This window comes from Anas acuta, chromosome 7 (genome assembly GCF_963932015.1).
Source record: "Anas acuta chromosome 7, bAnaAcu1.1, whole genome shotgun sequence".
Lineage (NCBI taxonomy): Eukaryota > Metazoa > Chordata > Aves > Anseriformes > Anatidae > Anas > Anas acuta.
In genome coordinates this window covers 28,238,961-28,266,164 of record NC_088985.1, presented here as the reverse complement: position 1 = coordinate 28,266,164, position 27,204 = coordinate 28,238,961, and the positions used below count along the sequence as shown (strand labels likewise).

The following is a 27,204-nucleotide window of genomic DNA, read 5'->3' as shown; positions in this document are numbered from 1 at the left end:
TACTGAGATATTGAGTGAATTAAGGACAACATGAATTTATACATAGTGCAATTGTACAGAATTTCCACAGCACAGAAGACACAATGCATGGTTCTTTACCACTTTTTCTAGTCTAACCAAGAAGCTGTCATTGTCATAATTTGTACTTACCTGGTACCTTCCAGTTGATTTTTATTGTTCTTATTGTTCCTAATGTTGATATAACTACTCGGTGTTTCTGTTGGAAGAAAATATGGAAAGCGAGGAGCTGATACCCAAGAGAACAAGATAAATTACTGGGAATAAATTATGCAGTTTAATGTATCAAAGTCTATTGGAAATAATAGAAAGAACATTTATCAGAAGGTCTGGAGAACACATGATCCTTGATTGTCAGCCTCTATTCATTTAAAGAAGATTCATCATTCTCAGGGACATTAATGCATTTTATGGGCACTTGACTAGCTAGTCATTTATCATCATACACATTTTAGATCCTAAATAGACCAGATATTTAAAAAGTAATAATTAAAAACTTTTAAATTATATACTTACACATATTGATTCATAGGGCACTCGGGGACATGCCATAGTTTGTTGGTTTAATAGGATTGCTTACCTACCTGATTAGAGTTAATCACCTCTCTGAAAATCAACTGTACCTTTCAATTTTATTATATAAAAGCAAGCCGGATCCAAAGACTAATTGAAGTCACTTGTTCCTTTTCACCAAGTTTAATTGACTCTCTGGTGCCTTTAGTACAGCAAGTGGTAGTACCACCCATCTTACAGACTGTGTAGTAGTCCTAGAAAATGAGCAGAAAAGGCTGAGAAGGACAGATGATTATTGTACACAGAGAGGACAAATGACCCAGGGACTGTCCAGGTTGGAAAACAAATGAGAATATACCTTGAGCTGCATCAGACTGTACAGGCACTGTTGTTAAACTGCTTCCTAAGAATCCTTCCCTTGCTCTCATCAGAGACATGACATGGAGCTGGATGGACCTCACTGACCCTTGCTTGCATGTCTGTAACCAGTCTTCCTACAGAAATCCACAGGTATCCTTCTGTACTGACCCAGGCATTACACAAGAAACTTTCTTTTTGGCAGCACGCTTCTCAATTGTTTTGTTTTGTAATAAATTTTTAAGAGCAATGGGAAGATGTCTTTTTTTTTATTTATGTATTTCCAGTATTACTTCTCTACCTTTATACACTTCTTCAAAATACAAGGAGTATTCCTTTGAAAGTCTGCTATTATTCTGTCATCATCTTCCCTGATGCTCAACCTTAGCAAACGGAAAAGAAATTAATACAAATTATATTCATTGCTAAAGACAAACAAGAAAACTGTTCAGTGTTACACATGGATAAAAAGTCACTACTCTGATTAGTTTGCAGTGCAGAGGAGAAGGAAAAACTAGCAAAAATACAGCAAAGGGACTCAGAAATGAACAAGACACGGCACATAATGATGTTTAGGTGCCAAAATCCTTGCAGAAGGGATCTTTCTGGGCAGAAAGAATTGGTGCACTCTTGCATTTTGTGTAGAGATGCCTGCAAAAAGTCAATCCATCTGTTCTTTTTCATTCTTACTGATAATATGAGGAGAAAAATACAGGCTTCATCAGAGTCCATCTCTTTTGGAAGATGCAGTAAGGAATCTGTGCACCCAACTAGCATTAAACCTGACATAAACTTTAAGCTTTCTACAAGCAGTTTTTTCATGTCAAAGCCAATTCTGGGTCAAGCAGCTTATAAATCTCCAAGGTTCATCTGAAATTCTGGATTTTGCATGCCTGTGCTTGTCAAGCCAATGCAAATTAGAAGCACTTTATGCAATCTTTAAAAGCTGCTTCCCAGAAAACTTCTGATTGCTTGTTTGCCAAACTGCACCTGACAGAGTTGCATTCTTGAACAATAAGGCAACAGTGGGATAGGAATTCCTTACCTTTTGAGTATTGTCTAAAAATTTAATGTACTTGAAGTGATTTCCCTGAACCCATCATGCTCCTGTATTCTCCATCATGATCCTGTATGAAGGAGCATGGAAAATCAGTGAATTTCCATTTTGTACAAGTATTATTTTTGAGTGTAATTGCTCTGCTTGATTGTAATTGCTACAAACACACAATTTAGTAGCCTTACTGGCACTACAAAGCGCCATCTTTTGGATTGCTTTTTGATTAATTACATGTTTTTTGCTGAAGTCTAAAGCTAGTTAAAGATCTAAGGAAACACATCTTTTTGTCATAAAATGTGCCAAATTAAATTTCTTTCATGGGAACACATTGATTTCAGTAAAACTGAACATCAGAAATGGAAATTGAGCATGGAACATCTTGTACAATAATAAACCAAATGATGCAAAACATAAATTTAAATGCAATATTGGAAAAGATGACATCTGAAGTAATAGGTTTTCAGAAATACTGTACTTGAAATTTTGAAATCTGATAGTCTGCTGTGATTCAAGACACAAAAGAAGACAGAATTTTGGGGCTTCTCATGAAGTAGACATTAATTCTTTTTCCACTTCTCTTTTGCACAGTTTATCAAGTCTCAGTGTCATTAAAGCTCCTGCATTCAGTGCCATCTTCACACTGCTTGGGGCTGAAGGATAAGCAGATCCACTGCAGATAAAATGGTGGTACTCTGGAGTGAACCACATAAATGCACTGGACTCTGTAAAATCATTTAGCTTCAAGTCAGACTTGAAGGAAATGGCTTAAATTTTGTAAACCGTCTCTCCAGTATCTTCCCAGTATCTCCCCAGTTATCCTTCCTTTGGTCCATTTTGAGATTTAGATCCATGCTTAATAAGTATTTAAGCATGAGTTTTACTTTACCCACAAGTAATACTGTGAACATCTAGTCATGGGCTAAGAGGGATGCATATTATTTACCTAATTAAATCAGAAGGTCTTCACTAACTGCCTGTTTTCCAGTGTATTTATAAAGTTCCCAGAAAATCCAACTCTCCATCTCAACAGGAAGGAAGGAAGAACTACGGGTGATATACTACAGTTTGCTTACAAGATCTCTGTACTGTTTTGTTTTTTTTTAACCCCATAACACTCCTTTATGAAGATGAAAATGCAGATACAATTTTATGTGTTCTTTAGGTTTTGTGCTTTTCTTTTAGATTCTGTATTTTCCACTAACCTTGGGTTAAACAGGAATCGTTTCTGCCTAACCAAAGTCCTCACTGTGACAGCTTTGCTGCATAAGTTTTGTTCCCATTCTCTCTGTGCTAAGCTGCTGACATCTACAGGGAAGGAAAAGGCTCAGATTTGCAAAAGACAACTATTTGAAATTCTTTACATTCTTTCTCCCAACCCTATTACACTGCAGTCGATTTATACCCAGGCTTTACTATATTTTCTTTCCAAATAAATGTAATTTTCAGGGAATATACCCAACTGACAAATGTGGAAAATGAAACACTCTGTCCAAAGGATAAGGTTAATGGTGTTATGAGCATCATACATTTTCGTCAATTAACAATGTGCCACCAGCCATAATGGGCTAATCACCCCAGGTCTGGGTGAACCTTAGGAGCTTGACCGTTCTTGACTTCCCTGCAAAGACCGACCAACGATGCTTTTTCCATTTCTATTGGATCCTTCTGCCATCTGGACAGATTTTTGTCCATAGTAACCAGAAAACCAGTGCAAACCTCATTGCAAAATCACTCATAAAACAGACAGTGGTGTCTAATGATCTTCTAGTCGTTGAACTCTCAAGATTTTTGCCACTAAAAACACCATAAGAGAGCACTCAGTATTTTCCATGACCCAGTTAAACTGCTACATGACTGCACTGGAATTGAATTCACATGATACAGTACTGGGAGCGTTCATCACTTGTTTCTATACTCTTGAGCCAACCACGTCCTATATCTGATCACTCTAAATATTTGGCAGTTCTTCCTCACAGTATGCTTAACAAAAAGGCCACAATGGTGCTAATCATCCTGCTGTGACTCTGGTTTGGCTACATAGCAGTTTTGCTTCCAGCTCAAGAAAAAGGAAATTAAAAAAGTAATGAAAAAAAAAAAGTACTTAATGAGAAACAAAAATGTAAGCAGCACTACTCCAACTCATAAGAAAGTTATGTTTTTTTTTACTGGAATGATATCTTTTGCCTGCTTTTATCTACACACACTAGGATTCTAGGATTTTTTTATTTTTTTTCTCAGCAAGATTAGCGCTATACTTTCTGCTTCTTTAACCTCATTAATAACATTTTAAATAACATCTTTAACTTCATTAATAACCTCATTAATAACATGCTGTATTTTATACTGAACTATATACAACCTGACAGCTTCTTCCCACAGAAATCAGTCCTTCATGCATTAGGAGAAGCAGGAGCTGGCTTTCAGTATGTGTAGCAGTCTGTGTCACAGCTGTATTTCCATTTCAGTTATTTCTTTCACTTAAAGTTAAGTACAAATGGAAAAATCCCCCATTTTCTGGCTGGAACTAATGGGCTGCTGTTGCATTTTTGCATTGCTAAAAGTGTTTACTGCGTAATGCCCCAAGTGCAATAAAATATTGTAGAACCTGAACTTTTAGTACAAACACATCCAGAACAAATACGCAGAGTTGGAAAAGGCCAGTTAGCAGCTCTCATCTGTCCCCTAGGCACTGGGGAATTTCCTAGGAGCAATGTCCTTCACTGCCAGCAAAATTAAGAGGGGCAGTACCCTGTTACAGCTAAACCAACCTAATGGCTTATTTTCTGAGCCAGAAGCTGTGCTCGTTGTGCCTCCTACTCACCGCTCTGGCTCTGGTGTACATTTCACCTTGTGGCAAGTCAGTTTGGGCACAAAGCCGGCGTACAACTACTGAGAAGAAGCAATCCAGATGTTAGGTGATATACTGCAGACTTTTAAAACTATATCTGACATTCTGTGGACCTAGGTAATCTTCAACAGAGTTTGAATATCGGATGTTAATATACAGCCTTTTCTTCTGAGATGAATGACAATTGTTAAAAGTGACATAAAGTGTTCTTGTAACGTCCTTCCTCCACAGAGCACAGCAGCTCCCGTTTCTGTTTGGTTCTTCACCTGAGGTGTGGAGTTTAGAGAGAAAGAAATCTGAGAACTCAAATGAGGTGCCAAGGTTTCTCTGCAAACACATTCTTCCTCGTACCAATGACATTACAGCATGCAAACAGCACTAGGAAATACAGGGCCATCAGCTGTCACAGCACATGGCCGACATTACCTCACAAATATGTTTGCTGTATTTGCTAACAGTCACCTCCTAGAGGGATCTGAATTTCCCTGTTTTAAATGAGGAAAGCCAGCAGGAAGGGACAGGTGAGACTGAGGCAGCCTTGACTCTTTTTGTAGGACTGAGAGATTTCAGCCATCTGGGATCTAACTGTCCACCCACCCAGACAGAGGGGCGTACACCTCTGTTGTTAATTTTGCAACCTTTCAGGTAATCAGGAGAGACCCTGTAACTATTTACATCATAAAATCGGTGGGAAAGCTGAGCACAGAATGGAGGGGGCAGAAACTTTTCTTTCTGGCCTTTGTGGTGCCATCTCCAGAGGTTCTTGGCCTCTCCATGCAAACAGCCACCCCTGAGCTGCGAGGCTGTGGATCCGATTCCAATCCATATTGCTTACAAGGAGATGGACCCTGAGCAGTTGTTCATATATGCTCCTGAAGCCATCTACTGGGAAGGTTTTGGTACAATTAAACCCACTGCAAGACAGGGAGCGCACTCAGAGACCTCTCAGTATCCTTTCAGTTCACCAGTCCTGACTGGTCTTTTGTACTTGAGGGCAATGCTGCCCAAATCAGTTTAAGATGCCCCTCAAAACCCTTCTGCCAAAGTAACAGAGAGACAGTTCAGCAGCAGACAAGAAAAGCCAAAGGCTGTAGATGTGCTATTGCTCCTGGGGAAGTGCTTGTGGCACTGCAGAAAACAAAAAATTATTTTCTTTAGTCAGGTAAGGATATGTAAGGAAAAAATCATACCCCTATCCTGAGGGTATCTGTGAAGGGGAAATACCTAGCAAGTTCAGCCAGCTTCAGTCAGTAGACTGATCAGACTTCATACCTGGAATATTTTACCCCTTTACGTAAGGGAGGAAATCATCTTCCTTCCCCTAGCCCTGTTCACGCTCTCCATTTTCTTTCAGACCTCTCACTAAGAAACACAAACCTTGCACATCGGCAGTGTATATCCCTTGGTAGATCTTACAATCACAACTCAGCAAACACCTTTTCCACTCAAATGTATGATATTCTTTGTGCTTTATAAATTTATGTATCTTCCGATGTGCATTACTGTTATCATAAAGGTTTATTTCACCTATCGCACAAGAAGAATTTAAGAGACACACAGTGAAGGAGCCTGCTAAGAAAAGAAATGAAATGGGAAGAATCAAGGCTTTCCTGTGCCAGTAGAACCCTGGTCCCTAGGACATGACTTAAGATCCTTGTTAAGTCCCTTAGCCTTGCACGTCCCCTTCCTATGCTATCAGTATCTTTCCAGATCAACCTACTCTGCATAGCAAAATATGAATCTTTCATCAAATATTCCTGGGGAAAAAATATTCTATGCTCTCTCTACCAAACCTGCTCAATAATTTACACACAACAACCCCAGTTTCAAAGCAGGATCTTACATACTGTTCAGCCGCCAGAAACAGGTATTATATATTGAGTTTATTTTGGCTGCAGTTTTTGTCTGCTTTTGTGTATTCAAAGTAATAATCCTCGGCCAAGCCGTTTCATCAAATATCTTAAGGATCTGCCCCTTCCCTTCCTGAATGGTGGCAGAACTCCCACTAACACCATGAAAACAGGATCAAGCTCTTAATCTTTTATGCAAAGTAGGAATGCATTTTTTCAACTCCTGAACCACAAACGCCACCCATGTCACTGCATTTTTCAGTTAAACACCTGTTTGTTGTTTAGTATTTTCCCAATGTTGGGTTTTCTATAGCTTGTATTTAACTCTTTAAGAAAGAAAAATTTAAATAATAGAGAGGTGAGAGCAGAGGAGAGGATACAGGAAAAAAAAAAAAAAAAAAAAAAAAACATTTTTACAAAGAAATTTGGAGGCCAGCATGAGAAGTTTCACAGAAGAGAAAACAGGACGGCATCATATTAAAGGGAAAAATGTGCCAGATCTTCTCTAAAGTAAATTGGACTAAGTGCAATTGACTTCAGTGAAGTTATTACACTTTACCTCAGTTTTGGCCCATCTACTAACTGTTCATCTTATCAATAGCAATGGAATTTGAACATATTATGTTTAAATGATGTTGTTTACACAAATATTGGCTGGATTTTGAAATCTAATAACAATTTAATTCATACCTACCTGTCAAACTGTCAACAATTCAGTATAAATACTAAATTCTGTCTGGAATAAGGAAAGAAGCTGAAAAATATTACATTTTTTTAAAAGTCTCTTGGAAAGGCATATGCAAATATGTCTTACAAGAAAATAGAAATTTAGTTTGGATTGTGAACTCAGTTATAAATCTGGAGTAATATCAGTAAAATTATTTTAGATTTTCAGATCAAAGTCTTTCTCTGGACTTTCCAATGTATTAAAAACAAAACTTTTTTTTTTTTTATTTTAATCTACATTTATGAAAACTTGGGAAATTGGGACTGAAAGGAGCTGATCATTCATTTTAAAAGTAGTACATTTTATTATAGCTGATGTTCAAATTACTCACCAAATAGTATTTTATTTCCTTTGACAAATTTTGTTCTGAATGTTTAGTTTAACTAATCAAGCACCAATTGACATTTCCTGGCAAAGGATAGAAACCGTCATAGCATATAAGCAACCCATCCCAGCTGTCTTGGAGTGGTATCTGCTCGATAGCATATGGGCCCATCCTGTGGCAGTTACAGCCTTCTCACATCTATGGCTACAGAGACAGTCAGAAATACCCAAAGAAACAGAATTTTCCAGTTCAGTAACTTTAAAAAGTTGTCTGAGGACACTTGGAAGAGCAGCAAAATCAAAGAGGAAAATACCCGACAGATGGCTGTGGCTGGTGGTGTACTGGGAGTGCCCAGATATGGCACAGCCCACCTCCATATCGCATCATGCTGGAGCAGGAGCTCCATCCCCTTCAACAGCCAAGTTATCAGGTTTCATTCCTGTCCCCTGTGAAATGGGCTTTCCTATCTCCATCCCACTTCACAGCCTGGCTCTGATTTTCAGCAAGGATAACTGCCCACAGATCTTGCCCACAGTGCTGTCAGCGCTGTGCAGAGGGTGATATAAGGCCTACGTGTTGTTATCATGCAGGAAGTACTCCACAAGCAGTACATCAGCACCATGAGTGCTGATAATGATTTACCTGGGAAACTCAATCTGTGCAATTTCTCTCCAGCTGTCAGAGGTTTATTTTATCCACTGGAGAAATATATGACCCTAGGTATTCCAGGTACATCTGTGAAAACTCACATCAAAAGCCACTATCTCTGTGCAATCGTTCCTGGGTTCTGTGAAGTCTCAGGAATGGGACACGAGGTCACAGTCTGCTCCTGTCATACCACCATCCGCCTCACCTCTTCAGAGGACCTTTTCCCACAGCATTGTTGAAGCCATCATATCCACCTATTTTCTTGGCATTAAGGAAAAAAAAAAAAAAATCACTCCCTGGGAGCTGTTCTTTCTTCTCCCTTTCACTGTATTTCATGGATAGGTCATGACTATTCTGACTATTCTGTGGCCAGCTGCTGGGCTTTTAATCAAGCACCTGGCTCTTCTTAAACTGAAATCATAAAAATAGTTCTTGGACATCTCTTCTGTCTCTTACTAATTGATTCTTTATGTCTATGAATGTTCTTTCAAGGCTTTTTGTATCCAGACAGAAGGGAGCTCCCCTGGGCAGGCTGTGGATGCACAGTGAAACCTGGGGCATGTTCGTGTGATGTCTGGTCACCGATGTTACTGCTGTGTCAACTCATTTCTGAAAAGAAAGTGAGAAAAAATACCAACCCAGTCCTAAAACATAGCTGTAGCCATTCTTTATATGGCAGTTTAGGTGAGTACTTGTCTCTTTTTTGTGTAAATTGACAGCGTTTAGTGTCTGACTGTGTGAAGACAACAGGATATTCCCTAAAGTCACCCATATTCCCTGAGAATAAAATTAGCAGCGAGAGTGAACAAGGCCTGCAGTGTGCTTTGAAAAAGGAAAGCACAGCTTTGTTTTCGTTTGTGCTGGTACAATAATTCATCCCACATCAGTAAACACATCCTGCCCTTGTTTGTACAAAAATAGAGAAGACCCATCCTGTGTAGGATTTGCACCTGCTCAGCTGCAGAGACATCAGGTTGGGTGGCACTCAGTCCAAACAGGCTTCTCTGCTCCCCTCCTCTCAGAGTGTTCCTAAAATGTCACAGGAGCCTGTATCCTCCTGGTGACAGCAGCATACCCTCCGAGAACAAAGACACCATAGGCATTTGGCTGCCCTTGGCAGGACAGCAGGGTTTGTTTCTTTCCTTGTTTGTCTTGTGGAAGCTGTTTCCAAAGTCTTGGATTTAATGCAGAGATCCAATGTCCTTAGGGCATTTACTTACTTACTGGAAAGGAAAGCTTATGTGTATTTTGGGAAAATGTGTTTTGATTTAGTTTGCTTGTTGTTTCTCTTTTAGGGTCTATTTTTTCCAAGTGTTAGAAAAATAAAACGTTGCATTTCAAAAGGTCCTACAACTGTACCAAACATGATCCAGATGCTAGAGTAAAGAAAACATCCACAGCATTAAGCATCCAGCTATGGTTCACTCAGCCACAACTGCCTCAGCAGCCTTCTGAGCAGTTCCCTTTGTCCTCTGCTGTAGGAAAATAAAATGCCTGTGGGAAATGATTTGCTGATAAGGTAATAGCAATTCTTCTTCCCAAAATACGCTTGGCAACGCAGAAAGCTATTCTGACCGCTGTACTCAGGTTGCTCCTGGCAGTAAAAAAAAAAAAAAAACTTGGGAGCGGGAACCTTTAAGAAGGTGGCACAGCAAACAGCACCCACCCCAAACAGAAAGCAGCTGTGATGATGAAGTTATGGGTCGTTACCCTTAGGAGCTGCCTGGCATGCTTCTGAGGGCCCTGCCCCAATGTCCCTCTGCTTAGTGATTAAAGAGAGCCAAGTAGGAGGTCATAACTTCAATCACCCTTAAACACAATCACAAGAAACTCATGGCAAGCAGAGAGCTTGGGAATGAGGGAGACCGAGCTATGTCCCTGTAGAGGGCTGTTGTGTACTCTTCATCCATCTAGCGACGTCCTAGAGTTATTTAATTTCATCGCACACTTCTGGAAAGCTGGAGCTTTGATAGCATCTACCCTGATTATTTTACAGAGATGGATAGATGAAAAGAGAAGTTCACTGTGTGCAACCTTCCCTGCCTGGCTCTGTAGCTCCCTGCCTCCAGCTGCAAGCTCAGCAACACGAAGTCCTCAAGCACAGCTAAGCACTGCGCTGCAGCTGTGCCCAGCAACAGAGGAAAACACTTCCACTAACTTTTCCTGTCAGTCTCAGCACTTACGCTGCTGTTGCTCCCCTCCCCAGGAGAGCAGAACTCCCACTCAACCTACAGGAGCCACCTGCTTTCCCCTCAGCAAGCTGCCCATCTTCTGTAATGCATCTCCTTTATGGAGCAGGTTTGGTCCCTCAGCCCTTGCTCACCCAGGTTCAGTTTGCATTGTTAGGATAATGAGCTACATTTTAGAAGGATCTTCCCTCCAGATGGATCCAAAGCATTTTGTAAATTGTTACTTAATTAGGCAAGTCAAACTCAGCAGGGAAAGCTCTCCTTAACACCATATAGCAAATCCCCTTTGGATGTTGGCAAGCAGATGTTCCCAACTTAGAGTGGGAAGGCGATATCTGAGTGTATCATAGGTACCAAGTCAGAAAATTTATGATTTCATCTAAACAAGGAGCACTTTAAAAGGGAGTACAGCTCTTTTCCCCCACTGTTCCTATGGAGCGGTTGCTCTCACTGAATCTCACTGAGCTGCTGGAGATGAATGTCTAGGTTCTTGCCTCCATGTATCTGCCACCACATGAGATCAGCCTTGCACACCACAGCAGTATGTCACTTATGAAATGCTGCTGAGACAGAAAAGTCAGTGGGGAGTAAGTTAAAATACGTTAGTGAAATGATTTTCTTGATTTCCAATTCTTGATGCTCTTTGCGGTCTGTCTTTTCCCCATAGGTTGAAGACTCCTTCTTAAAGGTCCCCACCTCTAGACTTTGAGAAGGGGATAGCAGCCAAAACCCCTGAATCCTACATAAGATTATGAGACTGAAGAATAAAACTATCAGGAGAAGAAAAAAGATATTTGCAGAGGTTAAACATTCTTGTCCCATTGGTTTTGGTCATGGCATGCAAGTTATGCAAATGCAGGATGTGTCCTCAGGTTATTTTCTGACTAATTCTTTGACTTTGCTGTTCGTGAATAAGGCCCAAGCTTACCAAACGCTGTTCCCTAATTCAATTCCATGAACAAAACCTGCCAGGATGCATGCCCTCATTCAGGCAAGTTTAGGAATCCACCAGATGGAAAAACATAGGCCAAAATGTCCATCTACTTCTTGCATGGTTACATCTACCAATCCTTATGGCACAATCACATGGATATGTTAGCCAGAAGAATGAATCAAGGTCATTCAGGTAATACCACACAGCAGAAGAGCAGCAAGAGTACTGCAAGGCAGAGCACAGACATCAGCTACCCATATAATGCTGAGGATGCCTTCATCCAAACTGTCCCTGACCCAAAAGCTGACAGCGTGGAGACAGTCCAGGAGAAATGGAAGGATTTAACTGGTTTCGTAGCCTTGTCACCAAAGTCCAGCCCTGGAGAAAACCAAACACATTTTACCCGTGCCATGAGGTCAAGGACAAGTGGAAGTAGCTGCAATTTCCCTGTCTAGCAGGAGTTACAACACTGACAGTGCCGAACTGAACCAAGGATCCTTTCGTGCCAGGATAGGGGTTAACTTATGATGTTCATATCTTATTGTGTTTAACCTCATGTTTCCAGGCACAATAAAAAGATATTTCTAAATAGGTAACTTCAGTGTGGAAATTTCCATTTTAAACTAGCATCCTTCCAAAAAAAAAAAAAAAAAAGAAAAAATCTTTGCAAAATAGACAGCTGCCCAAAGGCTATCTTATTTGCATAACGAGTGTTCCCATCAAACAGAAAAATTAAAGCCCTCTGAGTTCAAATTTAACATTAGCAACATTCTTGAAAACTGCCCCAGGGTGCAGAAATACGCATAAGTGTTTTTACTCTGGTGCCAGAAGTGATTGTACCTTCAGGAAATGCTTTTTAAACCAGTTTCCGACTCTCACTCAAACTACTTAAATACCTTCTTACAGTTCCCATGCTGGGTTTTGTTACAGATTCCATCACAAATGCTGAATCCCCAAAATTTCACAAACTACATCCTTGGAAAAGCATAGGAAATCATACGGGGATAAGGGACACTCATTTCCAATAGGATCTGCTGCAAACCATAGACCCCAAACCCATACCTGATGGCTTTTTAAAGTTGCCTCTCTCATTCATATAATAGTAGCACTGTATGTCAGATTCCTGGGATGATTGAAAAATGGTTAGAATTTTTTTTTTGTCTTCTTAAGTTTCTCGCTTTTGTACTGCTAAGCTTTGTATAAATGTAAGGTAACAAAACTATTCTTCGTGTTTCATTATTGAGAATGCAGCCACCACTGTGAAGCCACAATAAGACTTTCTTCAGGCAACAGCCTACTAGATAAATTTAAGACTATTATTTCTACATACTTCCCATTCTTAAAGAATATTTTCAAATGGTCTTATAATCACCAACTTTTAGAACAAGGTTTTACAATATGAAAGAAAAAAATGTGAAAATGTGACTCCTGTCTTATTTCCCTGCAGTATTGTTATTTTTTTCAATACAGAAGTGAATAATAATAATAATAATAAAGCTCTTATTCCTGCAAGGATGAAAAAGAAAAAGAAAACAAAAAATAGTGGTTTGACTTGCAATTTACTCAGGATATTCTAAATATAAAATATAGCCAGCATGAAGACAAAACATTTTCCCGTGAACCTTGTTGATGAAAAACACATGGTCCTCTTCTTAAATTACATCCTTCACTGAAATGGTTCACAGAAATCTAGTCAGCTACAACAAAATCTAACCTGAATAGGGTCTTTTGCTAAAAACATGGATTCTTATCTTCCCACAAAATATCTGCTGAAGTAGAAAACAGTATCTTTTCCTCCCCGGGGAGAAAAAAAAAAAAAGTGTTTGTTTCTTTGTTTATTTTTTTTTTTACAAACTATAAGTATGGATCAAATGTTGTTGTTTTCTAGTGGTTCTCCATTCTCTCATTACTACATTACTAAAGTATACTAATTTCTTTAACAGTAAGGGTGACCTGGGATAAGAACAATTAACAAAGAGAATTGGTGGTTTATCTCTTGTTGTCTTTTGGTTAAGCCAGTAGATCCAGAAGCTCTGTTTTGATGAAGACATGAGCTCCTGGTCTTCAGACAGATGTAATCGGAAGAAATTCTGTGGCTGATGTTATGAAGATCTTAAAGCTCCATTTTGATCTTAAAATCTGCCCTCGATGCCTACGCTGCTGTGTTAACTCAGGACTTGTACCAAGCTCAAGCTCTAAACCTTTGGTTCACTTGATGGCTCTAGTCTGAACCTGACGGTCACACAAACAGATGAAAGGGAGTACACAGTACAGAGGATTCATGGTGAAGATCACAGTTTAAGAAACCCAGAGGCTAGGAAAAGATTTGCCTGCACTTTATAATCAGCTCTACTAAATAAACAGATCTGCACCAAACAGACTGTATTACTAATTGCTATTCCTTAACCCCCAGAGTTAACATTTCTATCACTTGGCTGAGGAGTAAACTTACTGTCCTGTGGACGAGGTGGCCTGTCACATCCCATGAGGAACAGCTGAGAAATGGGAGCAGCTGAAGATTGGCAACTATTTCATGTTTATTTCCACAAGATGATTATATAATTATGTGCAGTGAAGGGACATGGAAAACAACCACAGCATGAGCATGCAGAATTTGTGGATAGGCAAAATGATTGCATTTACTAGGTATATTATTAGTGACACCTAATTTACTCTGTCAGAGTGGCACTAGGAGGGACTAATTAAAACAAAACCTTGTGCTCAGGAAAAGCATCAGGGACAGACTTTACCAATCTACACAGAGCTCATGCCTGTCAGTGTGAAGTGTTTCTGCAGTGGTACATTTTACCTTCTTTAAAGCAGTCTTTTCCTCTAAGACAACTCTTAATTTCAAAAGACCAGATCACGATCACTGGCACACACTAATTGCCCAGACTTGCTTCCTTGAACAAGTTTAAGATTTTGAGTTTTGAGCCTCTAATCACAATTTTTAAAGGTTTTTTTTTCTGCTTTTCATGGTCCTGGAAATATATTTCACAAATCTGATAACAAACTAACAAACTAGAAATAGCAGGCAGGATGAGGAGAAGGAGTGGAAAGAGAGATACCATGGTATTCCCAGCCATGACTGACTGTGGACCAACTCACTGCCTGCTTCTTGAATGAAATTAATTCACCACCCACACCCACAAAAAATAGGCATTTTAGAGGGCATTAAATTCATTCAGCGTAGGGCTGGTGCAAAGGGAGAAAGGATGCTCTCAGTATTCTCCAGTATGAATGTCCTTTTGTGGACATTCTTTGTAGTCTCCCTTGTTCTTATCCACACAACCCTACATTACACAGCCCTCTCTCAGTGATGATGGAGACAGCAGCCAGCACAGACCACATCTCCCGACTTCCCCTTGCTGAGAACTGGACGAAAACCCTGTAGTCACCTCATAGGAACAGTCTTGTATGCAAGGAAGAGAATACAAGAAAATCCTCAAACTGAGTGAATTTAAAAGGACTTAAGAAGGACTTAAGAATTAATGTGTTGTTTTGTTGGGTTTTTTTTCCACGTACTTTTGAGTCCTGCCCAAATTTTCATTTTTAGGACAGGTATTCACATTTTCTGGCAGGACAAGAGCAGTTGTATTGACCAGATCAGACAGGTCACGTTGATGGGCACATAATGGAGAAAAGAATGCCTGCTGCACATCAGGCAAGCAGAGTTCTGCATTGCTGAGGCTGTCATATGCCAAGCACTGGGTATTTCAGCAAATTAGTTGCTTCCTCACCACAGGCTTTTATTTTGAGGATGCACCGAAAGAGCCTGGTTTAAAATTCACTGAAGTTACAGAACTGCAATACCTCTCATTTCAGTGGGAGTTCATTTAGTGACTGGGCTTCTGTCCACAAATGCATTTCCGACCATTGCCATGCTTGTCTTCACAGTTTCTGGCTGGAGCCAGGTACTGCAGGATGGCTGTTTAGTGTTCACAGTAATATGCAAAGAATAAGAATTTGCAGTTATTCATTCTCAGGGGCTAAAATTACCTCGGTTTCTCTATCACTGGTTTGGATGTGGAACCTACAAGACCTCAGGGAAGAGAAACTGTCTCTGCTTTATGCTCCTGAAGTTCAGGCAGGCTGCAAACCCAGGAGACAGGACACAAAGCTGCATCCCCAAGTCCACTACTTTGCTATATCTATCACATATCTCTCAATTTGTGACATTCAGTGATCACTGCCAGCATGGGCTTTGGCCACAGAGCAGTGCAGCGGTGCTGAAAGCTCCATGTGAGAAGAGCAGCTGGGTTAGGCCCTGGCAGGGAGAGCTCTGTCCTTTCCTGTGGGCAGACCACCTGGATGGCAGAAAATAGGCCATGTGTGGTGGTTCACGTTAGGGCAGCAACAAAGACTTTTAGAATTTTCACATAAATGTTTTCAGAATTGAAGTATGAAAGAAGTTACAACAGAGACAGCTCGGAGCTTAAAGCAGCTGGTCAGCCCACTGCTGGCCTTTTCCTCAGCTCAGCTGCAAAATATTTTTCAAAGTACATCCCCTTCAAATGATTCCTGCAGGCCCATGTATTCCTTTAGAAAGACAAAAGTTGTCTCCCCTGCTGTTTCATTCACACAGCAGTTCGGAATAATACTATTCCTTGGACAGTTAGAGGATCACATTCCTCCACCTTGTTCTGTGTGAGAGCTGCACCTAGCAATCTCTCTGGTCAGTTCAATCTGTTGCTTAGACCTCATCAGCCTTGGGTGGTATTGGTAAGGTTGCTCTAATGAGACCATCTTCCTCTCTCAGAAAGGCAATTCAGTGAAACCAGACAACTCTCATAGTACAACCACTCATCTATTCGCCAGCCACACTGGCTCTGTAAGACCTGCCCATGCTTTCCCAATGCAGTTCACTCAGTGAAGTAAGTTTGTACCCAAACCCAAATGATTCACCATATTTCTGGCTCAAGGAACCTTCAAAAGGGTGGGAGAAACTTAGTTTTAAAGCTGGGGAAAACAGAACAGACTAGGATGAACATACATACGTTCAATTTTGTCACTGCTCCTGGCATCCTGAGGCTTTTTGATTCCCTGGATCTTTCATTTTTGACATGACATGCAGTCAAAATCTGAAAATGTGGGAAATGCCATCAGCAGATAGCAAGGTCCCTGGAGGTCAGTACAAGAGGTGGGTGTACAACATACACATCCAGGTAACAAGACTTCACTTCCAGCCTGATGGGGCAGTGGCTGTTTTCAGAGCAACACAGTTTTTATTCAACTTGAGATGGTTTTCACAGAGGCAGGAGGTGAGCTGTCTTAGAATAATTGTCAGAAGCCTCTGTACAATTGCACCACACCACCCTCAGTCAGATAAATTACTTTTGGGGGAAGAGGTTCATAACAATCCCAGACATGCCTAATGGTTCCACCACCAGTCTCTGGGCAAAGCCTAGGACCATAAATAAAATGAAATCATTACATAAAATTATTTGTGCTACTACAGGGCTTGAGATCCCCAGCTGAAATGAGACCCTACTTTCTAGCAGGTTCTGTGCAAAGTCAGCCAGAGCTAGCTCCTGCCTGAATTATTTGTCATCTCAGCAGAAAGGAGGAGAGCAGAGGGCAGTGAGGGCTCTTGCCACAGGCTTGGGGCAGGAGGAGATCTGGGGCCAGCTGAGGCCAGCACACAGGGCAGCACAGAGCAGAGGTTTTGCAATACCACATGAAGCAGGTAATTTGCTGAGCCTTATTTTTGTCATTGTCATTATTAAATACATTACCAGAGCCTCCTCAAGCAGAGCAAAGCAAGATAATCTCCTCAAGCTATGCTTCAAGAGGCATATTATACCCCCCACCAAACTTATTGATTTAAGTGAAATATGCATGCTATCTTTACTCTATGGTTTTCAAGGCTCATGAATGCTATTGTAATTATTTTCATAACACAGATCAATAAGTACAGTCAAAACAGGCCTTGCCTGCCTCAGGGGACAGGCATTAAGAATGACTGGGTAACAGCTATTTCAAGAGATCTTTTTGCCCAACAAACAAAGGGAGTTTGCTTTAAGCTCTCACCTTTCTGGGAAAAAATCTTATTTGTAACTCAGTCCTTGAACTGGTTTTGAATCAGAAGATGGCAAGAACTTTCACTTGGAATTAGGGAATTGTGTTAACCTGGCTTTAAAAAAAATGTTCTAAATCTGAAAGCATTTGAAAATTATTCATAAGAAATCCATCCATATTTAAAAACATCCTACCCCCTTGCTGGTGGCGAGTTTCATGTATCACTTGGATGCAGAGCTCTGCCCAATATTCCACAAAGCTCCTCCTGCAGGTAAAACTTGTATCCACTTCACTGCTGAACCATTTGCAGCACAAAAGATACCAAATATCAATAAAATAAATGAAAAATCCTCCCTTCTTGCTACATTGGAGAACTCTCTGAGTGTGTTTGTTGCTTGCTCCAAGATGAAATATGCCTTGTTATTTGTGCAGCAAACTAGCATACTTCTGAAGACATAAATAAAAATATCAAGGTGGAACACTAAGGAGTTTATTAGCTTAGTTATTAAGACCTCTTTACATTTAACAACCTAAAGCATACACAAGGCAATTTGTAATCAGCACTTTTCAAGCTCTGAATAATCCCTTCCTTAAGCAAGCTCTCCTGCTTCCTTGAAAACATCTTTCATGTCTTCAATCCTTCTGAGAGGAAAGCCACATTCATTAAAACAACTTCGTAGCTGTGCTTTTCTCTCTTCCCCTCATTCCTTAATGTCTCCCATTCTTGACTGAGTTAATTAATTTGAAAGACATTTGGAGCTGCAGAGCCTCCTGGCAGGGCAAGGCTCAGCCCTGGGAGAACATTTCAGGCAGATGGGATGCAGGTAAAGGACCAGTGTGACACAGGGATGTGACCACTAGCAGACCTTTTAGTGGGAGCCTGAGATGCCTGTTACTCTTTCCCAGTTGCACTTTCTGCTCTGATCAGAGATCTCCTCCCTCACCCAGGCTGCACTCCCCATCTCTAACGCAACATCTCTCACCTTCTCCCATCCCCTCGTGTTCTGCTGATCATTGTGGTACTTGAGTACCTTCTCCCTTATCACAAGTCTTTCCTTTTCCCTTTCCTTAGTTTTATTGGCTTTCTATCCTTCCAACATAACATTGAAAAATATTTCTGCTGTTAAAGTTTACGAGATGGTGCCGTGCTTATTGTAGCCTTGCATACACATCAGATAGTTTAGGTTAATACATTCTCATTCCCATGCTGCTGAGGGGCTGCAATACATCAGTCCAAAGCAACCTAACAGTATGCAGTGCACCTTAAGATATCTCATAGCATAGTTTTTTGCAATGACCATGCAAGTGAGACACCTTCTGGTAAGGGTAACATGGAACACAGAGAGAGTTTACAAATAACACTTCTTTTACATAATCCTTGAAAACATACCCAAGACAAAGCTGACTGAGATCACAGAAACAAAATGTTCAGACATGAATCCTAAACAGGATCCTTTTCAGATCTACCTTTCCTCCGAAAATCATAATGTAGGCAATTCAAATTATTTCCCTGTCCATTTAAATGGCAAGTCTCTCTTTTTCTGAATGTTCCTTAAGTTTATCTCAAATTCAAAAGGTAAAGAATATGCGTCTGAAATGCCCACCTGATAGCTTTCAGGATAGCTACAACACCATCTGGCATGACAAGATGTTCTGTGACCTCTCCTGTAAGCTTTGCATTTGCTCTTTCTTGGTGTTGTTTCCATTAATCTCAAATAAATAATATTAGACTGAGAGCATATGGTGAATCTAAGAACCTAATACAGACAGCCAATTCAATTACTGTCAGTAGAAGGGGTGGCTTTGCAAGAAGACAATGAGAGAGGTAATCAGTAAACAGATGAGATATTAACTGTAGCTACTGTGGGCCAGACTAAGGATCTGTCTCTTACCAAAAGGCACAAACAGAGCTAAACCAGGGAATGCTCTGGGCAGCACCTTGTTTGCCTTGGCACAACAATGCAACACCAAAAGGTCATGCTGTAACACATAGCTACTTCGATTGTTTTTCAAAGCTGTAAGCTTGCCAGCCTTTTATGAGCACACATTCTGAAGACAGGGAAGAAAGAGACCCTAGAGTTTTGTTCAGCAAAAGAGACCCCAGAATTTGGTCAGGCAGTATTTCCGAATTCCGAATTTGTCATGAGTAGAAATATTTCCATGAATTAACTTAGATTTTGAAGGAATTATCTTTAAAATAAAATAAAATAATTCCAATCCAAATATTTTGGTAGGGTGCTAATGCAAAAGCTCAGGTTAAAAGTGTCAACAGTATAAACTAAAAGGACTGCTAAAACAGATCCTCATTCTTATATATCTATTGCCAACACAGATCAAATAGAATCATGCTGTCAGCAGTGTTTAGAAAAAAAAAAAAATCCAGTCCTAAGCAGCCAAAATAGAGAATACATTATTCAAATAGAAGCTGACACATACATAGCATCACAATCAGAATCATTTTAATTCATTTGACAAGATCTTGAATTATTAGAAAAAGCTTGTTCAGTGGATAGGAAGTTCCACAACACATAAACACATACCAGCTTCCTAACCTCTCATAAACTCCTCCTAACTTCGTGCACATATTACACAGACTGGAAGAGTCTCTTCAACAGGCTACAGACAGGAAAAGAACAGATTCTGACACACAGCTCACGTTTATGGACGTGACTGAAACGAGACCTCCCTTGCACTGTAGTTGGATGACTGAGTCATATGATCCCTATTTGTATTCTCAGGGTCTTGGAGACCACTGGACCTGAATGCAGGAAAGAATTTTATCCTTCTTCAGATTAATTGGAATTTTGTGCAGACAAAAGGAAGAACAACACTTACCTTTTTCTGCAGCGCAGGACATTTTTTCATAAGTATTTTCTACCCATTTTTTCCCCCGCAGTAGTTTTAAAGCATTCTTACCTTTGATGTCATCTTTTTTCTTTGCTGGTGGTATCTGCTTGGAGATTAATGCCTAGATAACAGAATACTACACAAAACCGTCAGCAAGCAAATTAAAATGATCTAATACTCCTTTCTGGCTTTACGCTTTTTGAAACCATTAAAAAAAAAAAAAAAAAAAAAAAAAAAAGAGAGAGAGACAGAAGCATACCTGTGCCATTGTAAAGAAAAATCCTCTGATCTTTAAGCTGGTTGTGATTCCTGGAGACTTATACAATGGTTGATGAATGTCAGGAGAAGATAGCATTGTGTGCCTGGGGACTTCGCTGGAGCAAGACTCGCTGGAACTTCACTACAAAAAGCCCTGGTGTCTAAGGTGGCTTCCCTTAAAGGGAATAATGCAGTCCCTTAAAGGGATAATGCAGTGAGGGGGGTTATTTGCAGCCTTAAACTTAGGCAGATACTCCGGTGTTCTGCAGGAGCAGGGGAAAAGCTTAGAGCACTACAGAAGGGATTAAAGATAACTCCTGCTTTATAAAATAAAAAGGTGGCTGGTAAAACCTTCTCTGCTTTTCCTCTTCTCCACTAACAATTGTTTTCCTTTTGTAGCAAAGATCGTGAAGGTCAGAATACAAAATGTTGGGTGGAACAGGCTGTTGTGGGTCTCATGTTGCCCAGAGAAAGGCTGCCTGAACTTTTAGTCTTCAGAGATTTGGCAGTTCAGCCAAAGGGTGTTTTTTTCCCTTTCCTTTTAGAAGGAAAAAAAAAAAAAAAAAAAAAAAGTGTTTGTTTTCCACAGGAAAAATATAAACAAATTTTTGTAAGAAAACCAATTCTTTATAGATTTCTTTTGGGTGAAGCAATACGATACTGAAGCTTGGGTTTCTGGCAAGAAACCAAAATATTTCCTGGGAAATCAACCAATTAATAATAGGTAACACCATGGGAACAGCTCCAGTGCAAATACCTCCTCCTGGTGTACGGGTCTTTAGAAGATGGGCAGAGCACATTCCCCACTCCCACAAACGAGGGGAATTTGGATCGCTTCATTCCTGCCATTCTTGCCCTCTAAATACACTCACAGGCTGAAAACTTCACGGGAAAAGAGAAAACTGAAATGAAAGCTAAGCCAATAATTTTTTACCCTCCTTGGTGCTGTGAAAGTAAAAGACTGCTCTTCTGGCTGGTCTGCAGCCCAGCAGACAACACAAGAGGGCTCTGTGGCTGCACTCAGGCAGCCCCACCACACACCAGCCCTCTCAGCCATGGATTTCTCCCGACCTGGTCCTTCTGAACCAGCCACCACTGCTGGCTGCTTGCTGGTGGCACCCCTCCTCCCTGAAATCTCCCATCCCCAGCTGCCCCCACCTCTCCATGTGGCTTGGTTTAGGAATCAGGATGCCCCCTCACAGCATTAGCTGGAAAAGTGAGTTGGTGTGGGGCAGTAAAACAGGCAACAGACCTGCCCAGGGGATGATAAGCTCCACAGACAGAGAAACATGTTTTATGTTAAGTGCTTGCCCTGTTTTTCAAGTTGTTTGCATTTTTCTAAAGAACCTCAGAGCAGACAAAGGTTTCATTTCAGCTCCTCCTCTCCTGAGACCATTAAAGCTTTGGCTGCGGGCAGAGCCCGCTACATGGCTGGCATCTGCAGTGCATGACCAGGAACAGTCCCTCCTGTGCCTGATCCTTGTCCCCATTCCCACCACTGCCCCCACCCTGTCACACCCTGGGGTTTCTCGCCGGTGCTGCAACCACTGCTCTTGCTGCAGGAGCCACAGCCTGAGCAGGAAGAGGGAAGGGCCTTCATCTTCATGCTTCTGCCACTATAGCTCAGCTGATTTTTCTGAGATCTTTCTGGACACTTTGGTTCTCAGGGATTTTTGCCTTTTTGCTATGATCATTCATGCCCTGTCCTGGCCAAGGAGGGATGCTGTGTCGGGGATCTGGGAACATCCCTGAAAGGGGCTGGTTAAGCAACGCAGCATATCTGTCACGTAGGACTGAACATTGGCAAGGGCCTTGTTTCATATTTTGTGCTCCTGGCCAGTCTACTGTCCTCCTTGTAACCAGTTTTGGGGTTTCGGGAGTATACAAAAAGAGAAAATACCACACTGGGTTCATCCTTCCCATCTGACTCCTTCAGGGCCTTCAGGAGATCTTGCCACACCTCGAGGTTCAGGTTAATTTCTGGCAGAGGTAACCTGGCTGGAAGGTCAGACAGCAGCAGGGAGGCTGCAGGGCACTTCCAACGAAGACGTGCACTGAATTCTGCATGGGAAAAAAAATTGCCCATTTCTCTCTGCCCAGCCTGGGACAGCACAGTGGTGAGTTTGTTCATTTCCACATTGACCGCTGGGGTATTGCACTTGAAGTGATTTTATTTCTAGGAAAGAAAAAAAAAAAAAGTAGTCCAGGGAAAATATCATCTCAGTGGGATTTGTTCCAGTGAGAATTATCTTCCCCCCTCGCTGAGGAGCTCTGACGTTCACCAAGGGACGTACACAGCCCCAGGTACGTCAGGCAGCTGCTGACAGCGTCACAGTTTTGTTGTAGATGGGTTTTTCCCTGTACCTTCGAAAGCGTCACAGACACCCAATAGTTTTGATGTGAAACCTCTCCTCAGAAAACCTGCTGCACAGCCATGTCTCGCCTTGCTTATCGGTCTTGCACGTATAAAGCATTTTTTCCAAACTCTTTCCTTTACTGACTACTCTTTTCTTTGGTGCCAAATAAAATACCAACCTGAAAAAAAAATAATAATAAATAAAAAATATAAATAAAACACCCCAAGTAAAAGCCAAAAGTCCCTGGACCACCTTCTTGGAGTTCAGGAAAGAGAGCATCATTGCATTAAATGTCAAAGTTTGTCAAAATCTCTTGGCCTGCCCCAGTGTAAGACTTTTAACCTTCCCACGTTGATAACTGAGCAACCCAAGCAGCATACAACAGCACCTTGACTCAGACCATACATGTACATCTGGCCAGTCACACAAGAGCAGCATGAGTGTGCAGCGAGGAGAGGTAAAGCCCTAACATCCTCAAAGGACAGACAGACTGTAACCACAGGGCAGGGCATGCCTTGTAAATACACTTATGCACTGCACGTCTGGCAAGAGGATCGCTGGAACCTGCTGCACTGCTAGGACACGTGCATCCTTCTTGCAGTCTACAGCATCCACTAAAACTGCCCAGCAGGTCCCTGAGGGTTGAGGTCAAGGGGTATGTTTGCCCTCTGCCAGCAGGTGACCAGTACAGAGACTGGTGCAGCTGGAGGAAACAAAGGTCTGGCCCCTCTGCAGACACATTCCCAGTCAGCCAAGTCTCCAGGTGGCAGATCAGAGGAGCCAGCTGCACTGATGTAAATTAGACCTGTTTTCTCCCTCTTGCACACAAATACAAGCTACAGATGACAGAAGACATGCTGGAAGCTGCTATTTATGAGGAGCAGCTTAACACTGATGAGTTATGGAGCAAATGGAAATCAAGGCTCAGACTGAGACCCCAGATAAGTGAGACAGGGGGGCAGTCAGTGATTTCTGCATATATCTCAGCGCATGCTGATGAGAAAAATGCTGAGGCTAGCTCAGGGCTATCAGGAGCAGAGGCAGCATTGAAGTGTCTGGAAACAGCCTGCTGTAGGACAGCAAGGGGAGATATGGGACTTCAGTGGGATACAGGGAGGGACTGGGGAGCATCCTGTGGCTAACCTGCCAAGAAAAAGGCAAACATTTTGTCCTTGCCTAAACTCCAGCCCAGCCAAGATCCTCACAAGTATTTCCAGACTGCAGGAGCACAAGCGACATCCTTAAACCTGAGGGAAAGAGCCTGGGGGATGGAGTAGGTTTGCTCAAAGCCCAATGGGCAGAGCAAAAGGGGATTATCCTCGTGAACAAAGCCAAGTGCACACCTTGCTGCCCCCGGGCCCAGCAGGTGTCCTTAGGCATGGAGGTGTTTGGATGGCAAAAGCTTGTAAGAAGAAGCAGGTCCTTGCACATGCGTGGAGAACAGCAGTGGAGCTCCCTTTCCAGAGCAACAGCAGATAGGAAATCCCTGCCCCAAGGCACTGAGACCCCACAACCTACCCTCCCCACAGGCACGGCCTCCACAGCTCCCGACGCCACGTCCATGACAGAGCTCTGCCTGCAAGAGACAATTCCATTTCAGTGCAACAGATTCAAACTCTAATTGAGTTTTGCCGTTTAAACCAGGGCAGGAGCAGCTCTGCCAGCCTGCAGCCATGAGAGCTATTTTTGAAGAGAATTGTGAAACTGGCCAGGAAGTCAAATATGACATTTTTAAACTGTTTTTAAGTCTGTGTGTGTATGTGTGTGTGCATGCACATGTGTGCATTGCCTTCTGCAGGCAAGAAACAATTACTCCCTGTGCACGGGAGGAGCCTTGGTTACTTTAAATGTGCGGCTGCTGAGACGGCTTCTTTGTGGCTGTTGAAAAACAAAGAAAAAAATCTTCAGCTTATGTGTGTTTCCCTGCTTTACATGACTCACCGCAATGGAAAAAACCTTTTGCTTCTTTTCTTTTTGCCCCGTCTCGTCCCAGACACCATCTATCTTCATGCCAGTCCACAGCTGCTTACATGGCGCTGCTCGCTCCTTTATGTTCTTTAATTCAAGTACATAGTCCAGAGGTTATTTGGAATATAGCTTATTCCCCTCTCTCTGTGTAGCACAAAGAAAGACTCCTTTAGCATGAAGACATCAGATTAGGACTCAGATCTGGCTTTTATAGTCAGTACCAATTCACATTTCTGGCATGACTCAGTTATTCCCTTCTATTTGGGCAAAAGTGCAATAAAACTTTGTCTTTCATCCTGTTCTCTCTCCAAAGTCCAAGATGTTTTCTCTTCAGCAGTATTTAGTACAATGAGCCCCCATTACACTTCCACCACAAATTACATCGTAAACCTGTATTTTCTATCATTTTCTTATATTCTATTCTAAGTACTCTTTACTTTTACAGAGCTAAGTGAACTCCTTGGTAGATACTTTGATCTCTATTTTAACAGGCCTTTGCAGTTAAATCAGTGTAAGGAATAAAAGTCAATACACGCATACTGAGGTAGTTTCAATTTCATTGATTTTTTTCAGTAAGGAAATAGTCATGAGAGTATTTTGCTGTTTTTCACCTTCTTATAGATAGAATGACCGGCGTGTTTTGAAGATTCAAATACTTTAATGAATACTTTTTATATAAAAGCTTCCATTTTGGTGAAGAAAAATTAATGTGCATCCAATCATAATTTTGTGTTGCAAACAAATATTCGTAGCTACTGTAGCATCTTGCTTTGAATTTCTCTCAAAACAGTATTCAGGATTTGTCTTCCTAATGGCCTTTACAGTGCTTGATATTAAGTGATATATTTCTGGGCCTGCCATCCAGCCAGTTTCTCAGCTACCTCAAGGAGAGAGGACTCCATGGCTGAGCCACTGTTTTCATGAAGCACAGCATAAAAACCAGGCTCCTTGAGGTATCAGAAATGTGAAATTGGCCCATGTTTTATGCCAAATGAAGCTGATAGCTTCGCTGAAAATTGGATTGTTTTTAGAAGAGAAAGCAAAATGGGCAAAAGTCAATGGGAATACTCTTTTTGGCATCCCTGGGCCTTGGAGCAGATCTTTGAAGACTGACTTTTCAAGAGGAGAGCTGTAATGTTGAACTAGGCCTTGAAATTACTTCCTTGGTCTAAACTCTTAAATATTTTACAGTCACGCTAAAGAGGAAGACTGTCTGCCACACTTAGCCCTTCAAAGCCATTTTTCTGAAGAGATGTGAAAGAGCAGAGAACAGCTTATATTGATGTAGACTTATTTGGAGATCTGGAAAAAAATGATGCATGTTTCTGGATCTGTCCAACATTGCTCAGAGCTCAAACATACCACAGGTTATCAAAGATTACCAAACCCGTGTGTGTGTTACCTGGGCAAAAGTAAATGTCCACACTCATAGCTGATGGTACCAACAAGATGCAACATGGTTTGCTGACATCCCAGGGAGAGCTCAGCCAAAGGCCATCAGCATGATCGGGTGCTGAAGCACATGCTGCATGCAGAGATGCTGAAAGCACTGGGGAAGTTCAAACTGGGGGGTGAGAAAGCTAAAGAGGTGTTTGTTGTCTTCCACTGCCTGAAAGGAGATTATGGAAAAGGAGCCAATCTCCTCCTGTAGGAACATAATGAAAGGATGCAGAACAGCAATCACAAAGACATGAGAAAAAAAAATCATCACCAGGAGAGAGGTTTAGCACGGAAATAAGGAACCAGTGAGTCTGTGGACTGTCCAACCTCAGCCCAAGCCCTAAGCAACTTGATCTGCATTTGGTGTTGATCCTGTTTTGGGTAGGAGGATGGACTGAAAGACCTCCCCAGGTCCCTTCCAGCCTGAGCCATTCCTTGCATCTGTGGTTCACCAGGATTCAGCATACCTTGCATTACTTCAGGCTAAGACTGTATCCAGATGCTGAGGTTTAGAGATGCACGGGAACTCAGTGAGCTCAGAAAAGGGACTGAAAACTATGGTTGAAGATTCTTTCAGCTGGCACTGAAGTTTCAGCAACATTCTTGAATTAACTGTATAGCTAATTATCTCCATTGCTCTTACTAACAATATTTGAACATTCTCAGATTATGAGCACTTTTAAACAAGCAGAAAATTTCAGAGTCTGTAGCTGACTTGACAGTTTCTCTGTTAGTAAAGCTATGCTTCCTAAATATGCAGGACTCTTTTCACAGAAGTATAGTCTGGATACATTGGTATATTTTACTCTTGGGAGGTATTATTAACAGATGTGTATATTAGTTAAGGATA

General features: G+C 41.4%; 1 long non-coding RNA gene across 13 annotated transcripts in view; it reads right to left on the bottom strand.

The window, feature by feature from the left end:
• Positions 1-27,204, bottom strand: part of LOC137859459 (uncharacterized) — a 58,469-nt gene that overhangs the window by 9,211 nt on the left and 22,054 nt on the right. For 4 of the 13 annotated variants that reach the window (XR_011098298.1, XR_011098293.1, XR_011098287.1 and 1 more), the window contains exons 6-13: positions 26,317-26,559; positions 24,888-25,058; positions 24,465-24,522; positions 22,954-23,124; positions 20,591-22,765; positions 20,320-20,467; positions 1,934-2,015; positions 151-1,271 (exon numbers count right to left, since the gene is read on the bottom strand). This is a non-coding gene — a long non-coding RNA (uncharacterized lncRNA). The remainder of the gene's footprint in view (positions 1-150; positions 1,272-1,933; positions 2,016-20,319; positions 20,468-20,590; positions 22,766-22,953; positions 23,125-24,464; positions 24,523-24,887; positions 25,059-26,316; positions 26,560-27,204) is intronic. The other 9 variants (XR_011098297.1, XR_011098294.1, XR_011098291.1 and 6 more) reach the window with 7 other exon arrangements.